At 44.8% G+C, this 19,349-nt stretch overlaps 1 protein-coding gene and 1 long non-coding RNA gene across 10 annotated transcripts in view; one reads left to right on the top strand and one right to left on the bottom strand.

The window, feature by feature from the left end:
• Tmem108 (transmembrane protein 108) overlaps positions 1-19,349 on the top strand; it is a 278,965-nt gene that overhangs the window by 156,050 nt on the left and 103,566 nt on the right. The window lies entirely within an intron of this gene.
• Positions 3,004-19,349, bottom strand: part of Gm32682 — a 29,490-nt gene continuing 13,144 nt past the window's right edge. Inside the window, exon 2 of the long non-coding RNA XR_379792.2 lies at positions 3,004-3,206. This is a non-coding gene — a long non-coding RNA (predicted gene, 32682). The remainder of the gene's footprint in view (positions 3,207-19,349) is intronic.

Genomic DNA, 19,349 nt, shown 5'->3' with positions numbered 1-19,349 from the left:
CCTTTGGAAGAAACTCGATTTTGTGGCTTTGAATGTCCTTCATTATAGCATGGCCAGGGAATGTCTGTGAGGGACAGCGTGCTCGCGTTTATGAGACCTACTGGCTCTTATAGACAAGTTCAGTTTTCTGCTAAAATATACGGAAGGAGAGAATGTTGGGTTTAGATGTAAAGGTTTGCTCCGAGCTCCTCTTTCCTCTGACCAATTATACAACTGCTAAGGTGACTCCTCGACTGCGATGCCCAGATGAAGAATATAATATCCACCCTGATGTGTGTTCATGAGAGAGAAAGGAGAGGGTATAAACACATCCCAGTGTTGCCCAATGCCCTTCAAACGTAAACTGTTGCTTTATCAGTAATTAGTAATATTTAGTAAATAACATCTACTTGCTTAGCAATCCTATCCTAAAGAAAGAGCAGAATGGTCTACATTACTCCGCCCAAATGCTGATGCAGGGGGTGGGGGTGGGTTCACTCCGCGCTCATGAAGTGCATGAACTGAGTGCTGTATGGATATACTCCCTTGTTTGAAAGGACAGGTTAAAATTCTGGGATTTTTTTTTTTCTGAAGAAGAGAAGATTAAGGAGTTTTTTGGATGTTTGGAAGGAGGTGTTGTTTAGCTAAGGATGGTACTTTTTTTTTTTTTATCAATTCTGTATTCATTTATAATCTCTGGGTTTTGAGAGACCTGAGTCACTGGCTTTGTATGATAGATACAAATGTGTGGTAGATATAAGAGATTCTTCAGGCCAGAACCCAGGAAGCTTCTAAACCCAAGACCATGGCCTCTGCAGCCTCTGCATCCAGTTCCCCCTCCCTCTCATCCCTGACTCTCCTGGAGTCATTTTCACTGACAGCCCTTTTCCTTGTGGCTCCACCTCCCTGGGGCAGTTCCCCAGTCTCTCCTTCCCAGGCCTAGTCCTCTGCCTGAAGCAGGTCTCCTATCACCTCATATGTGAACTTGACTTTACCTAAGCTGCACCAGAGCCTTACCAGGAACTGTAGCTTGGAGAGTTACCCAAATAGCAGACCAGAACCTTTTCCTGGGTACCTGCTAGAGGGCACCCCTGGGTTCCTATTTGTAGTCTGAAGGTAAATGAGAGGGGTGGACTGGATGCTCTGAAGTGGAGCACCACTCAGATGTGGTAATGACCAAGATTGCAGCTGCTCTCCTGAAGATCTCTGTGAGGTGTGACCAGCCCCCCATCCTGAGAGAAAGCCAGATAGGGCAACTTTCCTGTCTGAATGCATGGAGTCACCTAGTCACTGCTAAGCAGTTCTCACCATGACAGAGGAGACTTCCTGAGGAGAAAGGATGCTCTGATAGTCACCTCACGTCATTCAAATGTTATGCTTCTTTTGATCAAAGGTGTGTTAAACTATTGAAGTAAAATAAAAATAAAATACGGGGCTGGAGAGATGGCTCTGTGGTTAAGATCACTGGCTGCTCTTTCAGAGGACTGAGGTTCAATTCCCATGGCAGCTCACAACTGTCTGTAACTCCAGTTCCAGGGGTCCTGTTACCCTCACATAGACATACATAAAGACAAAACACCTATGTACATAGAAACAAACAAACACAGTAACTTGCTTAAATAGGCTAACTCTAGAAACTTCATCTGTAGAAAATATCTGGTATTTCACTTGGTCCGATGTTATCAGGGTATTCACTTTGCTTGTGGCAACTCTCATACAAAGCGCTGTGAGTCCTGAGAGGAGTCCCGTGGTCCAGCTTATTAAAAAGGGTCCCGGGAATAACCCACAGAGCTACAGAGAAGTCTGGTGAGGGCAGGAAGCCCAGCTGGTGGGGGGGGGAGGGGAGCTTGTCTGCCTTACAGGCTCTGAGAAGAGACAGATCACACTTTCGGTGACCTCCTCTACGGGGGCAGAGCTGGAGTCTATATTCCTGGTACATCTGTCATCAACTGAGTAAGGCACAGTTACACCAGGATTGTTGGAAGCTCAGGATGGTGCCATAAGCCCTGGGCCATTCTCCTCACCATCAGCATCGCCTCTTGCCCTTCTCTCATCTCTCTGAGAATACATTTAATAAGAGTTCGAATGTCAGCCAGGCGGTGGTGGCACACTCCTTTAATCCCAGCGCTTGGTGGACAGAGGCGGGCAGATCTCTGAGTTTGAAGCCGGCCTGGTCTACAAAGCAGGTTTCAGGACAGCTAGGGCTATACTTGCTTAGACCTGATCTCATCGGCATGTACTCAAGCTGAAGGTTCCAGCAGAGATGGCTGGTGAAGGGTTAATGATTAAGCAGTCTGCCGTGCACCCATTGGCCAGAGATGTCATTGAAATCACCCCTGGGTATAACACCCCTGCTTTATTAAATTGTAGTAGTGATGAATGAGACGATGTATTTTATTCTTGTACTCCTTCCCTGTGAGACCAACGTTTCTCTAGGATCTCTAGGATGCATCTCATCTAGGAGACGAGACTCTTTTTGGTTGGTGGTGTTGGGGATTGAACACAGGAACTTGCACACGCCAGGCAAGTGTCTTCCTCGGAGCTATACACTTATCTATTAGTCATGATTTTCTTTATTATTATTTGTAGGGCTGGGGGTTGAACCAAAGGCCTTGCATGTGGCAGGCAGGTATTTGGAATCATCACCAATCTTAGAATCCAAATTTCTCCCCAGTCAACCGAAACTTTATAAGGTTCTAGAGCCAGTGAGATGGTAAAGGTGTTTGCTGCCAAGCTTGACGACCTGAGTTCTGTTCCTGGGACATGTATGGTAGGAGAGAACACACTCTCAGAAGTCCTCTAACCTCCGTGTGTATAACAGGCTTACACACGCACACACACGCACACACACACACGCACACGCACACGCACACAGGCACACACACACGCACACGCACACGCACACAGGCACACACACACACACGCACACACACACACACGCGCACACACACACACACACACGCACACACGTGCACACACACACGCACACGCACACACACACAATAAATGTGATAAAATTTTAAATCATGAGCTATGAAAACTAGAAAGTCGTTTATAGATTTCTAAGGCAAGTCATGGTTACCTATAAAGGAAGAAGGAAATAAATAGCCATACAGATGTTCTCATGAGGAAGGAGTGATGGGCACACATGCTTATGTATTCAATGAGGAGAAGATAGCTGCGAAGCTCCGTGACACTGAGTCGGATGGCTGTCAGGTCATTTGCTTCTGCAAAAGCAAAGGACAGAAGAAAGGAGAGTGTTAGGAGATGATGTTGTTAAATCTCAACAGACATTAGTGGCCAGCGTGGGGCCCTTTTCTTTCATCTTCTGGAAGGAGCTTTATTCTGTAGCTTAGATGGAACTCATATGCGCTCACAGCCGAAAGGAAGACCCTCTAGTAAAGGCTACTCCATTTAGCAATTAAAGATACCGTGTCCATCCTGATAAGAGTGGCTATGTCCCCAGCCTGACTGATGTGAGGGAGGAAGTTTAAGTGCCTCGGTGGCAAAGTGCATGCTGGGAGTTCTGTCGTCCCACACCTGGCTGGTGCTCAGTCATACTGGCTTTCTTTCCTTTAACTAGCACTTTATCCTGTGCTCTGCGTGGCGCTTTTGGAGCCAGTCATTCATCCAGCCTGGCATTTCTGTCCCCCGCTGTTGAGACTCTAGCCCCACAATCCACCATGCTACCATCTAGTCTCTCTGTCACATTTCCCTCAAGTTCTCTATGACACGCAGTTATCTGATGCCTCTCTTGACTGCATCTGCTTATCACTCACATGTCCCTCTGGACTGTCAGCTAAAAGTTAGCACATGCTATTTTCAGCCTACAAGAATGCCTGGTACTTGAGTGTCCCCTCTACCCCTCTCCTGGGACAGTGGCATTAGTAGTGAGATGAACTAGACAGAGGAGCAGTGAGCAGGCTATTGGATGGTCAGAGAGACCCACAGTCATGATCATATCACATGTATTCACAGACATTCAACATGAGCCACATGGCTCATTTAAATTTTTTTCCAGTAGCTAAATTTGAAAACATAAATAAATGAAAAGAAATGAGTAGAGCCAATTCAGATAGCACATTCTGTTTACTATGATGTGCTATGTCCCCATGTGGGTCCCAGAACTACAGCAACAAGGAAAAGAAGAGTAGGTGGACATATGGACAGACACACAAAAAGGGATCGGGTCTGATGGAGAAGCCATAGCACCCAGGAAGCTCAGTGTGTTTGTTACATGTAGGTGAATGGGAAGTAGAGTTATTGTTTACAGCTGAAGGGAGCTGGGTTGCATACAGATAACTAAGAGGATGGGGTTATTATATACGGCTGAAGAAGGTTTAGCTAATCTTGGTAGAGACACTCTTTATAGGGGAGGAGTCTTCGGGCCTTAAACATCTAGGAGGAAAAAGTGAGAAAGGTATTGTGGACATTTTGTGCACATACTGTCAGCTCTAGAACCACAGTAAGCCATCGTAGTCCCTCTGAGCTTCCCCTGGGAAAGGCTTTGCCACACCTACAAGGTTGAGATGTTGGGCTCCTCAACAATGTCGTGTTTACAGCCAACAATGCACATTCACCCTGGACTTCATCCATTCTCTACACCAGAGTATCCAAAATATTATTTCTGTATGGGATCAGTACTAAAAAATGGCTAGTAATATTGCTACACTCATGCACACACACACACACACACACACACACACACACATACGCAAATAGCAGTCCTTTGGAATTTCATGGACAGTTTACATTTACAGCATACATCAATTTAAATACTAAATCTTTGTCAGAAGTATTTGGCATTTAGATGTCATAAAAGTGGTAGTTGCCAGGGGGCGCTGCTGAGGAGATAGCTCAGATAGTAAAATGCTTTGCCACTCAAGCTCAAGGACATGAAACTCTCCCAGCATCCATAGGGAATAAAAGCCAGGCATGGCGACCCATATTATAATCCCAGAGTTGGCAATGTAAAGACAGGAAGATCCTCTGGGCTTACTACCTGGCCAATCTAGATAATCAGTGAGCTCCAAGTTCAGTGAGAAAACCCTGCCTCCAAAAACAAGGTAGAGAGTGATAGAAGATGCTCAGCATTAACCCCTGGCCTCCATGAGCCCACTCACAAGTACACACACACACATACTCCCACACACTTGCATGCACACACAAAACACACCCATATACATGTTCATATGCACACGCCCATATATGATGCAAAACTACTAGTTGGAAAAGTAGGATTTTAGCTGTAATTTCCTATAACCAAATTAGTTATCAGTTCCAATTTTTAGATGAATTAAAATTCAGGGAGATTTTAAAAGCTTGTACCTCTCTTATGCCAGCAACATTTTGGGTCTGTGTCAGTTGCTTCAGACTATTGGTTGTGAAGACCCCTTATGAACCCCTATGAGGACAGAAGACCACATAGGCAGAACTGCTGGCCCTGTGTCTACAGCCTATCAACTTGTCTGACACATGAAGAGAGAGGAGAGATCATTTTTAGACCCTGTGTGCTATGTTGTTTCATTCTGGTTTGTTCTTGAAAGGGCAAAGCCAAGGTCTTCACAAGATCCATTGGTTACAATCATCCAGGGCCAAACACAAAACAGTCCTCTGGAAGCATCCCCAAGGCCTAGAAAAAAAGAAGGACCCACAGAGGGCACAGGCCTGTTCCAGAGGCCTCACACCCACACCTTGGAGGCACAGGGGACTTCTCCGTACAGGAAGATAGATTTCTCAAGTCCCTGCAAGATCCTGTCCTGAAGACATATATTCTTAAGGATAGGGCTTGGTAGGCCCCGCCCCCTTCAAGCAAAACCTCTTCATGTCAGCCTCCCCTGGCTTTCCTGTTCCAAGCTCATTCCACTAACAACTCCAAAAAAAATATTGTTTCATGATATGTGTGTCCCTTGTGAGAAAAACAAGGGTCAGTGTTATGTTCTGATTCATCGATGTCACAGGCTTTTGTCACGGCTCTAAGTTAATTACCAAATGACAGTTCTCCTCAGCTAAAGGCATTAGCGACTAACTCTAATTGCAAGGTCCAGGACCATATGACCAGATATCCAGGGTGCCTGCCATAGACAGAAGCTGAAGCCTGATGTGGCAGAACTTACCAAGAGTTGAACCTTCATAGAGAGCTCACAGGGAGAGAGCTCGTTCCCATTGGAATGAAATGTCAAGAATGGAATCCTTAGAAGAAAACCTTCTCTGTGACTCCTGGGTGGGCAGACCACCAGGTTTCCTTCCTTCTTTCCTTATTTCCTAGCACGATGTTTTTTAAAGACAGTTCTGTGCAGCCCTAGCTGATATTAAACTCAAGTTATTCCTCCTGTCTCAGCTTCCTAGGAGCTAGGATTATAGGCATGTACCACTACCTGGCTTCTTTGGGGAGGAGGTAGAAGGCAGTGTCTTATACAAATTAGTCTGAACTCACACTCAGATGAGACTAACCTTGGACTCCTAAGGTTCTGCTTCTGTGTCTTTGTTAGGGTTCTACTGCTGTGAAGAGACTGTGACCATGACAATTCTTATAAAGACAAACATGTAATTGGGACAGGCTTATAGTTTCAGAGGTTTAGTCCATTATCATCATGACCAGAAGGAAGCATGGTGGCATGCAGACAGACATGGTCGTGGAGAGAAGCTGAGAGCTCTACATCTTGATCTGCAGGCACAGGAAGAGAAGGTGAGCCACTGAGTCTGGACTTGAGCTTCTGAAACCTCAAGTTCACCTTTACCCCCAGTGACACACTTCCTCCAACAAAAGTCACACCTACTCCAACAAGGCCACTCCTCCTAATAGTGCCACTCCCTAAGAACCTATGGAGGCCATTTTATTTCAAACCACCACATTCTAGCTCCTGAATGCTGACATTATACCATATCCAGCTTCAACACACTTTAATAAAGAACTTATTCTGTGTTAGATATGATACTTGGAATGAAAATACATGAGGCCAGGTATAACTCAGTAACAGAATACTGGCCTGTCATATGATAGAGGCCCTGGGTTCAATTTTCCAGCGCTGAATGCATGGAGACATAAGCCCTGACCTGAGAGCTCCCAAGCTAGTGGAGAGAGAGGCTTCACAAAAGAACAAGAGTACAAACATTGTTTAATGTTGCCCCTCCTCAGACAGAATGCCTGCTTTGTGGGAAACTCTAGGATCATAAATGCATGATACACTTTCCACTCTCCAGAAGCCTGCCATCAAGAGGACAAGTACGAATATGAAAGGAAAAGATGCCTCATTGTAAGATATGGTGAAAAGACATCAGGCCTGTTCTCAGATCACTTAAAACAAAAAAAAGGCAACATATGGATCCAGTTTCTGATTCTTCAATGTATTTTTTAATTGATTCCAGTCTTGGAAAATGGCAAGTATTATGCCCCCCAAACCAACATTATAAATGACCTTTTATACTTAGCAAGCTGTTTCCCATCCAATATACACTGACACATGGCAACCCTGGTGCTGGCTATCTCTGGTGATAGATGTCACTTTAGCACCATGTTACTATTACGGAAATGCAAGCCAGACATGGTGACACACACCAGTAATTCCAATACTGAGGAGCTAGACCCAAAGGAGTCAAGAAGTCAGAGTCATCCTGAGCTAGATACAGAGTTTGAGCCGTGGTATCTGAGACCCTGTGGCAGGCCCAAGCAGAACTAGGAGGAACTTAGACCCATGTTCTCCATCTCCAAGCCCAGTTTCTTCCCATAACCCCACACCCGCCCATATGTGATATATCACATCACAGCCCTTGCAATAGGAAGATTGCACAACCCATGAGGAAAGCTACCTTTGGCAGCTCCAGCCAGTGAACTCCTCCAGCCTTCCTCCTGCAATCTGCCTCAGCTTGTTTTAGCAGCCTTGTGGTTGGTCATGCTGTCCCTACTCCCACCAGACAGCAGGATAGAAACATTGACTTTGAAGTTAGACATTGGTGAGGCAATATTTGGGAAAGAATCATTACAACCTAAAGGCATCAGGCCATTTCTTCTGTAAGCCGACGAATGTTTAACTCTTTGGTTTTTTTTTTTTTAATGGTTATTATTTTTTAGTTCACAAACTCTAGTTTTGCCATCCTTATGTCTATATTTTTAGAAATCCTAGATTATTATAGACACTGTGAAAAAGGATGGGAAAAGAAATCTGGCTCCCAGTGTAACATCCGCGTAATTATTTCTTGGATTAAATTCGCCTCCATCCAGCCCTCAGCAGAGGTTGTGCCTGGCCCTGCTGCTGAATGAAATCCTGTCCTTGTGAGGTACTGAGGGGGCTCCTGGATGATGGGAGAAGTTTCATGGCGTTTCTGGCTCTCCACCTCATCCAGTTTACTCTTGAGACATGGCTAGTACCCAGGAGCAACCAGCTGACATTCAGAGTGTGGAGTGCCCCTTTCTTCCCCCAGCTCGGATTTCCTCCTCATTTTCTTATTAGCAGGGTAATCTTCTACAGACCTTCACACCCACTGTAAGCTCAGCTCAAGGGCTCCGGAATGCCGAGTCTCTAAAGATGTCTTCTTCCCCAAGGAGCCTGGTTCACCCATAAGCCCTCTGTACTAAAGACCTTCCCACCACAGAATGCTCACTGGCCTAGAGGAATGAGAGGAAAGCTGACTTGGCTTGACTCTTTGTGTATTGCCGAAGCTCAGACTCCACAACAGAGCTGGTGTGGCTGGCACAGATGAACGTTGAGTGTTCTAGACTCTTTATGGATATCGTGGGTATGATGTCGCTACTAGCACTGTCTGCAGCCAGGTTACTTTCCTTCTGCATGGTTGTCTTAGTTAGGGTTTTATTGCTGCGAAGAGACACCATGACCAAAGCAACTCTTACAAAGGAATGTGTACCTCCCTCCTCTTCAGAGGGCTGTTGTCCACAGGCCCACAAGGTCAAAGGAAGCAGAGTGAATGGAGATGGTTGGCTCATGAGTACAACAGAAATAACAGACTCCTGGGATCGGCTGCAGAGAGGCATGACAACTTTATTAAGGTTGAATCAAGGGATATATAGTTTTTGGGAAGGGGGGAGAGGTTTCTATGGTGGGTTTATACCATTGGCTGGAGTTTAGGATACAAGGGATACCTCATTTTCATGGAGAGGCATTCCAGGAATTTCAGGTGCTTGCTGGATAGATTCTTTTTTTTTTTTTTCTTTTTAATTGGATATTTACTTTTTCTACATTTCAAAAGTTTTCCTCTTTCCAGGTCTCTCCTTCAGAAACCCCTTATCCCATCCCCCTCCACCTGCCTCTATGAGAGTGCTCCCCCCTCCCACCCACCTACTCCTCCTGTCTTCCCACCCTGGCATTCCCCTACAATGGGGCATTGAACACCCTCAGGTCCAAAGACCTCCCCTCCCACTGATGTCCAACAAGGTCAACTGGACAGATTCTTATCTGGAGAAGGAAAGCTGAACCTATAATGTCATCAAGGCTACGTGACATTCCTCAGGTCAAGGGTATGGGGATCAGGCTCTCCAGATCAGGCAGAGAGAAGAAAAAAAAAAAAAAAAAAAAAAAACCTCTAAGAAAAGAGAGTCCTCCATCTTGCCCCAAGCTCAAAGGAGTTATCCAGTCATAGAAGACCATGACCTCAAACAGCAGGATCCAACAAAGGAAAACATTCAAAGCACCACAGTGGTCTTAGCTCTCCCGTGTGCTCAGTTCCCTGCTTCCCTGTCTGTGGCACCCAGCTCACTGGTCCTTCAGTGCACAGTACTTGGAAAGCACTGGTGATTCCTTCTCTTCTTCCCTTCCCTTTTTTCTTTTTTAAATCTCTTTTCTATTTTTTAAAATTTGTTCCTCCAGTGGGTTAATGAAGTTCAGTGAAGAGAAAGGAAGTAATAATAAATATTTCACAGAGCTGGGTTTGCTGGCACACACTTGTCATCCCAGTGCTGAGGGTGCTGAGTCAGGAAGAGCATGAGTTTCAGGCCAGAGCCATAACCTCTCTCAAAAGCCAAGCAAAGGTATTAAATAAGCTGAGTCCCAGAGTAAAGAAACACAGAAAAATAAAATATGAAATCATAAAACATCACTGAGTCCAGGGTTGTTATAAATGCAGGAGCAGATAGAGATGTGTTTGAGCCATCCTCTTTTAGTTAGAGTTCATTATAATATGGACAGTTTTACATCACTATTTTGATTTGCTGTTCAATAAATGTACCATACTAGACTAAGAGTCCTCAGAGACCCACAGAATAGTAGCCTGAAAGTACCAGTGCTTTGACATTTGAAGGATTGCACACGTCTTGCAGAAGCCCCTTGCTTGGCCCTTGAGGCTTTCTCGGCTTACTGCACCATTTGTCACATGTGCCAGGGTCTGAAACTCAGCAATGTCCATAAGTATTTATATCAGGAATACTCTGGAGTAAGAAGCCACACCTTAGAGATGTGTTTTCAAGTTCAGCAAAAGCTCCTATACTAATGAGATCCACTACTGAGTTTTTCGTTGCCATGACTACACTGTTGCCATGGCTACTCTGTTGCCATGGCTACTCTGTTGCCATGCAAGATAGCCCTGAGCATTCTTTTCCTGCAACTGATGACATTTCAGACTATGTACTCAGCTATCAGAGGCACCGTTTTCTTAAATTCTCTTTTGTTCTAAATACGTTTTCTTTTAAGGGATAAAGAACCATTTAAACGGAAGAAGAAGAATACAGTTATATGGGTGATTAACATGCATGCAGCAGAAAACTAGTAAGAAAAATAAACTTTAGTTTATGAAAAATACAGTAGCTATTAAGTCTCAAAGAAAAATATGCCTTCTCGGAGTGTCAATACAGTAATCTAGAAATAGAAGCCTCAGGCTCATGTGTATATAAGACTGTTGCATGGCAGGCTTCTAACACATTATGGAGTTAGCCAGTCCACTTGTGCAAACAGTTAGCAGTAGTTCATCAGTAGCATTTTGGGCATGCTCAGACTACAATATGCTTTGGGCCTTTCCCTCTTCTGCATGTTGTCCTCAATGCAAGTGGAATGAAGTACAGCATCATCCTGAACTCTGCTGGCAAGGGTTGTAGCCGTCTTCTCAACCCTGACACACTTGGCGTCTCGGTTTTCTTCCTTTTTCTCTCTCATCTTGAAAAGCAGGTTTCTTTGGCTTGGAATCATTGGTTTAACATCATGGAGCCCCTTCCTGGGGCAAGAAGCTCTGGGCTTTGGTTTGCTTGTTTACTATGAGGACTATGCAACCCTACTGAGTTAGAAAGTGTGCTAGTGATTTTCCAGGATAGAAATTGGTGCACAGCCAGCAGTTTCTATGACTCTGAATCAGATATGCGTGCATTCATTCAGCAAACACTTAAGTGACTTTACTGGCTATGTATTAAATCCTGGGTGTGTCCTTGTAAGTCCTTGTAACCGATCAATTCTTAATCTCTGAGAAGATAGTTTTCAAAGTTATTTTTTCCCAAAGCAAATTTCAACGGCATTTATAAGAACTTACTATGGATCCTCAGCAAGAGGATAGGGCCTCTTAAAAAGAATTACATGCTAGGCATGCTGACACACTTTAATCCAAGTGTTGGGAAGGCAGAGGTAGGAGAGTCTGTGATGAGTTCAAGGCTACTCTGGTCTACACAGCAAGTTCTAGGCCAGAGAGAGTGATGTAGGAAGACCAAATTAAGAAAAAGAAATGCTTCATACAACCAACCAGTAGATATTTGTTTTATTGTTGTTTGGCTTTTGTTTTGTTTTTTTTTTTCCTTTTTGTTTGTCAGTAGACCATTGACTGTAACAACACCAAGACCATCACAACCTAAAATAAGAACAATTCCTTTCTTTTATTTAAAGTAAAAGTTCAATTTTACTTGTTTACAGTGTACATGTGTATGCACATGTGCATGCAGGCATGTGTGTACATGTGTGCCACAATGTGTCTGAAGATCAAGGAACAACTAACTATTGGTTGCCCTCTCCAGCTGCCTTGGGGGGACCCAGGTATCCAATTTGGATTGTTGGGTCTGTACAGAAACATCTCAACCTGCTGGGCCATCTCTCCAGCCCACAAAGGTTTATGTTTTACTCATAGTCCTGGTTCTGATGCCTCTGATGCTCAGGGGCTGAAACTCTGTCATCTCATGGTCCTACCTTCATCAATGCTTGACCTCCGAGATGGTGACAGAAAAGAACAAGATACCTAGTTTGTTTCCTCCCTAGCCTTGAACTAACATGCACAAATATCTGCTCCACCACGTGGATCTGATGGCATGGCCCCCACCAGATGCAGGAAGACCGGAGATGTCTGAGCTTGTCACCTGCTTCCCAAGAACAAATCTACTGAGAGAGAAACACAGATCATGAGTAAAAAAAAAAAAAAAACCTCGTAATTTCTGTATCCTTCATATTAATCATAAAACCCTAGCTAAAAAGTAACTCAAAAAATAAGACAGGCTGTCAAGTGTCAAATTTGTCTGATGGCCTGTGCCACAAAGAGAAATTAAGACCATGGACAAATCTTTCAGACACAGCAAGTTCTAATCTGGTTGCCATGGAGCTCCTAAGCATGTGTCATTACAGTGGCTTCCTGTTGCACAGTTCTGTAGCCATGGCTGTCATCACTGCCATGTCTCCTGGTGTGAGTGGGCATCCCAGAAATCCATGAATGATCAAACACCTTAATGTCACGTTTTGACAGACTTGTGGGATAAATATCCCTTTTCTGCAGTAGAGAAGGGAACTGTGAGTCATTTCGACTCTGCAGTACTGGAGTGGAGCAAGTCGAAAATGAAGGATGAATGGGAATGGGGCCCCTAGCTGAAATTATCTACGTCGCCTGCTGCATAATGCAGGGACAGCGCCTACAGGGCAGGTTGTGGCAGTGGGTCCTCCTGGAGTTACCTTACCTGTCTAGTCAAGAAGACCTAAATAGAAAAGCAGCAGCCTGCGGTGCTGGAACCGTAAGCTTGCTCGGCTGGTAATGTCCTTTCAGGTTTTGCTCTGATCTGTCCTTTTCTTGAAATGGTCTGTGAGGAAGTCTTGCATTATAGCAACTGTCCTGTCGGTGGTTCCTGTGGAGAGCTGGAGAGTCAAGAGCCGAAAGCATTGCAGGAAGAGGGAGAGACATAGATGGTGACAGGGGCATGGTGTTCTGCCCTCTAGAGAACCGTGTGGATGGACGGGGGGCCTCTCTGACCTCTAACCGCTCATCTGAAAGATGGGGGCTTAGACAGGAATCTCTGCATCCATCGATGACTGCGGAGAACCTCACTGTAGAAAGTACAGCTTTGCCTAAGAAATATAGTCCTATGGTAGCCCATTGGCAAAATCATCCAAAAGTTAGAAATGTTGGATTCTAGTTCTGGCTGTACTGGTAACCTCCTCCTGTTGACCCTCCTACCTCACTGTGCTTCCCTGGACCCATTTATAAAGGGCTATCATTTATTCACCTGCATTAATCAGGGTTTCTAGAGAGAAAGAACCAATAGAATGAATATCTATTAATGGGACTATCAGATTGGCTATACAGTGCTATCTGGCTACTCAGTAGCTGGATGAATTTGAGGGAAGTTGTGAACCTCGTAGCACCTCAGTCCACAGGGCTGGATGCCTCTGTAACCCAACCTGATGCCAAAGGCCTACAAGAACCCCTGGTCTTCATTCCAGGTGGAAACTGAAGAAGCTAGGCTCTGGTGTAGGACCACTGCCAGGTGGTGATCTCACTACTAAGTTGTGAAGGCCAGCCAGCAGAAGCATTTCCCAGCAGGCCACCCTGAGAAGCTGCTGCCCGCCTTCAGGGTAGGTCTTTGACTTCAGTTAACCTAAGCAAGAAAACACCCCGGGTTATGTCCAGAGGTTTTGCTTGCCTGTGGGTGAGTCTTGTATCATCATAACACCAACGGGAAGACCACCAGGTAGCCTGCAAAGATGTTCCTGCTGCTAAAATAAGTTCAGTGCAAAAGCAAAAGCATTGGCCTGGCTGTCATCAGATCTACACAATAGGGTAGTTAAAAAAAAAAAATCAGAAACGAATCGGAAGTAAAGGAAGCCCAACGTGTTCTCCAGTCAGCTCCCCTAATCCGTGCTGCTTGGAAAACCCCCTACCTTTCCAAAGGCAGTGCAGAAAACCAGAGGCAGGCTTTGTGAAGTCCACTCTGGCTGCAGGAGGAGTCCTCAGTGCCACTCATTAACCTCCCCTTTTGTCCTCATTGACTAAGTCACCACCTGTTGGCTGTCGCTCACCATAAGAAATACGCTCTCACTGTCTGCTGTGTGCTGCTCAGGTGTAGCCAGGATGCATTTTAAAGATGATTTTTTTTTTTTTTTTTTTTTTGGTAAAGACAATAATAGGTCTGACCTTGCAGAGCTTCTGGTAAGTTCTGCAGAGTATGGGAAGTAACCCATCAGAAATGCAAAAGACTAAATTATAAAAAGTGATTGCGGCTTAGGTGGGAGTCGCGTGCGTGTCTGTGAGGGAAAATGTGTCATTTTTCAGTAAAGGGACACATAAAGGATACTTGATAAATATGTGCAGGTTAAATGTCTGTCCAGGAAAAGACAGTGCCTGGAATGACGGGCGGGGGGAAAGGGGGTGCACAAACCTATCTGTGGCTGTGACTTAGTCACAGCAAAAACTTCTGTTGAGCAGCTGTAGCCAAGGATAGACCCTTCCTCTCATGATGTAGGTTTTTAAGAAGTTCGTGGTAAATACGCCACTTGAGTGACTCCAGAAAGGGACCGAAATAGACACAGTTCCCGAGGCCTGGCCATGATACATGAAGAAGCTGAAACTGACAAACCCAGCCAAAGTCCCAACTACATCAACATAAGCCACTTGAATCTGCATTATCTTGGAGCGGCCAGAAATGGGGATTTTCTTGTTAGGGAGGCATTCTCAAACAGGCAGCCACCAGATGGTTAGGGGGGAACTTCAGCCATGTACAAGATCTCACCAAATCGTTACCTGGTACAGAAGGAAACAAGCTGAGATGTGCATGAGTCAGCCAAATAGAGGCTTGACTGACCCAGGAGAGATGGATGGACTGATTGCCTTGTTACAAAACCCTTCAGATATCGGAGTTAATTACCAGGTATACCAAACATGAACTAGTTCATATTCTTACAATCCATAGGTGTCGAGGAAGCTACCCTGTGACTGAACACATGGATATTCTTTTGTTCTGCTGTGGCTTTTGTAGGCTGGGAGGTCAGGGTACATCAAGAGTGGTTTACCATGTCTGAGACACAGGAGTCCTCAGCTGTGACCTGGAGGCTGCTGCAGAACTCTGACCATTCGGTCAGACCTTATGTGGCTATGATTGGGACCTCAGCTGGGCTAGCCAGACTTCACCATTTCACATATGGTGGCTGGTCCCATTCTAGAAAAACAAAAAAAACAAAACAAACAAAAAAAAACCTGCCTGTCATTGTTAGTGGGAGAAGTTAAATAAAAGATACAAATGAGAAGATTTTTTTAAAAAATGATCTAAACTGATCAGCCAGGTTCGAAGGAAGGAAAGTCTTAAATCAAGGAATAGACAAAACATAGCATAGCGGCACCCACCTTTATCCCACGGCTTGAGAGACACGCAGGAGGATCTCTGAGTTTGAAGCCAGCCTGGTCTGCATAGCAAGTTCCAGGACAGTCAAGAGATACTTAAAGATACACAGAGAGGTCATATCTCAAAAATGAAAATTTCAGCAATGAAATTGACAAGTGTGAGAGTAAAACCTTTTCTTTATGAATCAGTATGATACTGTCCGGCCTATGGGTTGATGGAAAGCAAGCCTATAGCCTACTGTAGAATCATGGCATTGAAAATTAGGGAAATTGAAATTTTAAGTTCCTTGCATCATTCGAGAAGATGGGAAATGTCGATTTTCTTAGACAAGGAAACATTGCCACAAAGGTAACAAAATTACAAGGGGACCCACAAAATGGTAGAAGTAAGCTTCGTGAATTCCAAGCTAGTAAGATCTACTTAACAGAATATGAAATAGTAGAATTCTCAGAGTGCACAGGGACATAAGAAGGGAGAAAATGGAGTAGAGAGAAAGTTGGGTAAATAGGACAAGGCAGAAATAATCCCAAGTATCAAACAGTACAATAAATGTAAATGAACCAAACTAGCCAATTAAGTGCTCTGCTAGTCCAGTTATTAAAGCATACCTTAGAGCCAAGAAACCAGAAAAGGATGAGAGACAGAATTTCCCTAGCCTTACTGGTGGCCACAGTTGTAGTCTCTGCAGTCAGGTAGGAGGGATGATTGATATAGCTACAAAGCACACCATGTTTGTGTCTGCCGCTCCTGATGCCAGGATGCCTACAAGAGATACGGCATACGCTTCTTACTTGTCTCTAGAGAAGTGACAACTGGAAGTCATTATTGCTATCCCTTTTGAGGGTGTGTCTCAATATTCATGACCTGGGGTCTCTACACAGTTCCTGTGTTATACAACCCGACCTTTTTTACGACCCAAGGTGTCACACTCCGGTGAGGAATGAAGTGCTTATGGGGTTATTGAAGGATTGACTGTAGACTCATAAACCATCCCAGAGTTGCAGGAGATGAGGCAGCAGCATGAAGAATTTATCAAAGAGATTCATCTCCATTGCTGTGGACAGATTACATTCTCATTCTGTCACCAAGAGTTTATAGCCAGCCTCTGAGTTGTTGCAAATGTATTATTAATAATCTTTAGGAAATCGGGACATTGTTGCAGGGTTTCAGAACATTGCTTGAACGGTGGAGCCTGGGTTCATAGTAACAGTGTTTCTGGCAACTTGATCTGCTTGAAACAAAATCTGAAGAAGTATCCTGTCTGTCCTCCCCATTCCTTGGCTCTGCTCACCCTTTGTTCAATAACATATCTATTAAAGCTTGTGTTGACAAATCAGGTTGGAGATAAAAACCTTGATCTGCCTCTGCCCGCCTCCTCTTTGAGAGCCATTATTGAATAAAGAGGCATCTGACATGAAATAGGCATTAGTAATGAGATTGGTTTGTTGATCTAAACTGGGGCAGTCAGTGCTGGGAAGCTGTAAATTGGGCAAAATGTGATTGGTGAGATAAGTAGAGGGACTTTGTCTGCAGGCGGTGCCCTGTGTGCTGGGCCCCCAGCACTGAGCAACACCCCTCCTGTAGAAGTCAGTGGTCCCAGAGGCCTTACCAGAACCCCAGCATGAAGGAGGATCCGGTGAAGAAGGGATCCTCTCTGAGGAGCTCTCATATCTTCCTGTTGGGGAACGTGATGGGTGGAGAAGAAAGAGTGAGGTCTCAAGCCTCACCGTCCGAGAGAAAAATCCAGTCACGCCTGCCATGTAGTAGACATTTGTGCCCCCCTCCCAACTCACCTGATAAAAATTTTTTAATTTTTTAATTAAGATTTTATTTGTATCTTATGTACATTGGTGATTTGCCTGCATGCATGTCTGTGTGAAGGTGTTAGATCCCCTGAAACTAGAGTTAACAGGCAGTTGTGAGCTGCCATGTGGGTGCTGAGAATTGAACCCAGGTCCTCTGGAGGAGCAGCTAGTGTTCTTAACCACTGAGTCACCTCTCCAGCCCCTCACCTAGTAAAATCTTAACCCCCGAGGGAATGTAATGAGAAAGAGGGCCTTTGGGAGGTGAGTAAACTGGGAGGGTGGAGCCGTTGTCATACTGGGGTTAGTGCCTTTATTACAGGATCCCCAAAAAGCTCCCTCAGCCACAGTGATGATACAGCAAGAAGGCAGTGTCTGCAGTTGCTAGAGAAAGTTATCTGAGAATTAAATTCCCTTTCCTGCTTTCCAGACCTCCTTAGGACTCCTGGATCGCATAAACTGTACCCGCAATGTCAGTAACAGGAGCCTGTTGGTAGCCATATGCTACAGAAAACCATGCATCTTCTATTCCTGATGCTACAGTCTCCTAGCTAGGAGACCTCTGACCCGCATCCCTCATTATTACGTGGGGAGAAGCACGCAACTGGGATGCTAGTGCAGCAGTGAGTGAGAGGGTCACACAGCGGGATGGAGGGGGTCCGGTGCCCACACTGACTGTTATCTCACCCCACTACTAGTCTCCTCTGGATCCCCATTCTGTTGAGGAATATAGGGGGTTGCAGCAGATGTGCAATAATTTGGAGTCAACATCTTTGCAGTGCCAGAGTTTGTTACCGTGCAGCGAGCCCTGCCAGTTATAAGGTTGCTTCAGAAAATTTTCTGAGAGAAAAGATTTATCCTTAGAGTTCCTGCCAGGGGGCATCTGCTGACCTCTGCTTCCATGTGTCTTGGGAGACATTAGAAGAATCCACATGTGAGACTGAGAGAAGGAAATTCTGCCCTTGGTGCTCTCACTGTGATATGAAGGTAATTGATATTTGCAGTGTGGCAGGCTTGTTTACCCTTGAGTAAGCAGACGGTGGTATGTCCTGTTGCTTTCTTTTTTGGCTGTCTTTTGCTTAGCTTCTCCTCATTTATGCTGTCTTTTAAAGTGAGCAAAAATAATGGCTTTCTGATGGCATTTCATATGTCATTCGACATACATGTCATTTGACCTGGTCTTTCCTCTGTCCTTTGTCATAGCTTTTTCATACAGGATAGCAAGCTCACTCACATTTCCCAGTCTCCAGTGGCACCTGCCTGCCACTTACTGCATCCTCGCAACTGAGTCAAGGTCCTCACAAGTCAGTGCTGTGATGACTTTGAACTCTTGACAGGGCTGTTCTAATTCTATACTCGGTGCTTCTGCAGCCTGGGAAAGAGATGGCCAGTCTTGCTTTCTATAAACTGCACTAGAGATGCTATGAAATCCCTCTAACAGAGTTCTAGAAGAATCACTCCCTTTTAAAATCCTTGAGGAGACACCAGAAGAAGCTACTGAGAAGTGACAAGTCCTGACACTCTGAATTCACTTCCGTCCTTGGCTCAGCAATGCTTAGAAAGCACAGGTTCATACCTTTATTTTAGCTGGAGGTAGCACCATTCCTCCTGTGCACACGAGGAAACAGAGGCCGTATGAAGTTAGAGCATATACTCCTGACCACCGTGAGGCGAGCCATTCTGCTCCATCACACTCTTCCCGCCATGATGGACTGAAGGCTTCAAGAACTTGGAGGCAAAGTGAATTCTTCTTTCTTTGGTTCTTTGTGTTAGTCATTTCATCACAACTACAGAAAGCCTGACCCCTGATGTAGTTATTAGAGAATTATAAACAGAGAAATAATATTTCAAAAATAGAACTGGCTGCTTTGTACAACAATTATATTGATTATAGAGGTTGAGAGTCATGATGGCATGACCAGTTAGAAGGGGGTTGGAGTAGTTACAGTAGTCAGGCCCAGCAACTTGGACCAGCATGGTAGTCATGGAGATGATACAGAGAGTCAAGAAACATTGTGGCCAACCCCTGCCGCCAGGGGCAGGATTTG

Source organism: Mus musculus, chromosome 9 (assembly GCF_000001635.26).
Source record: "Mus musculus strain C57BL/6J chromosome 9, GRCm38.p6 C57BL/6J".
Lineage (NCBI taxonomy): Eukaryota > Metazoa > Chordata > Mammalia > Rodentia > Muridae > Mus > Mus musculus.
The sequence above is the reverse complement of the archived record's forward strand: the minus strand, read 5'-3'. Positions and strand labels throughout refer to the sequence as shown.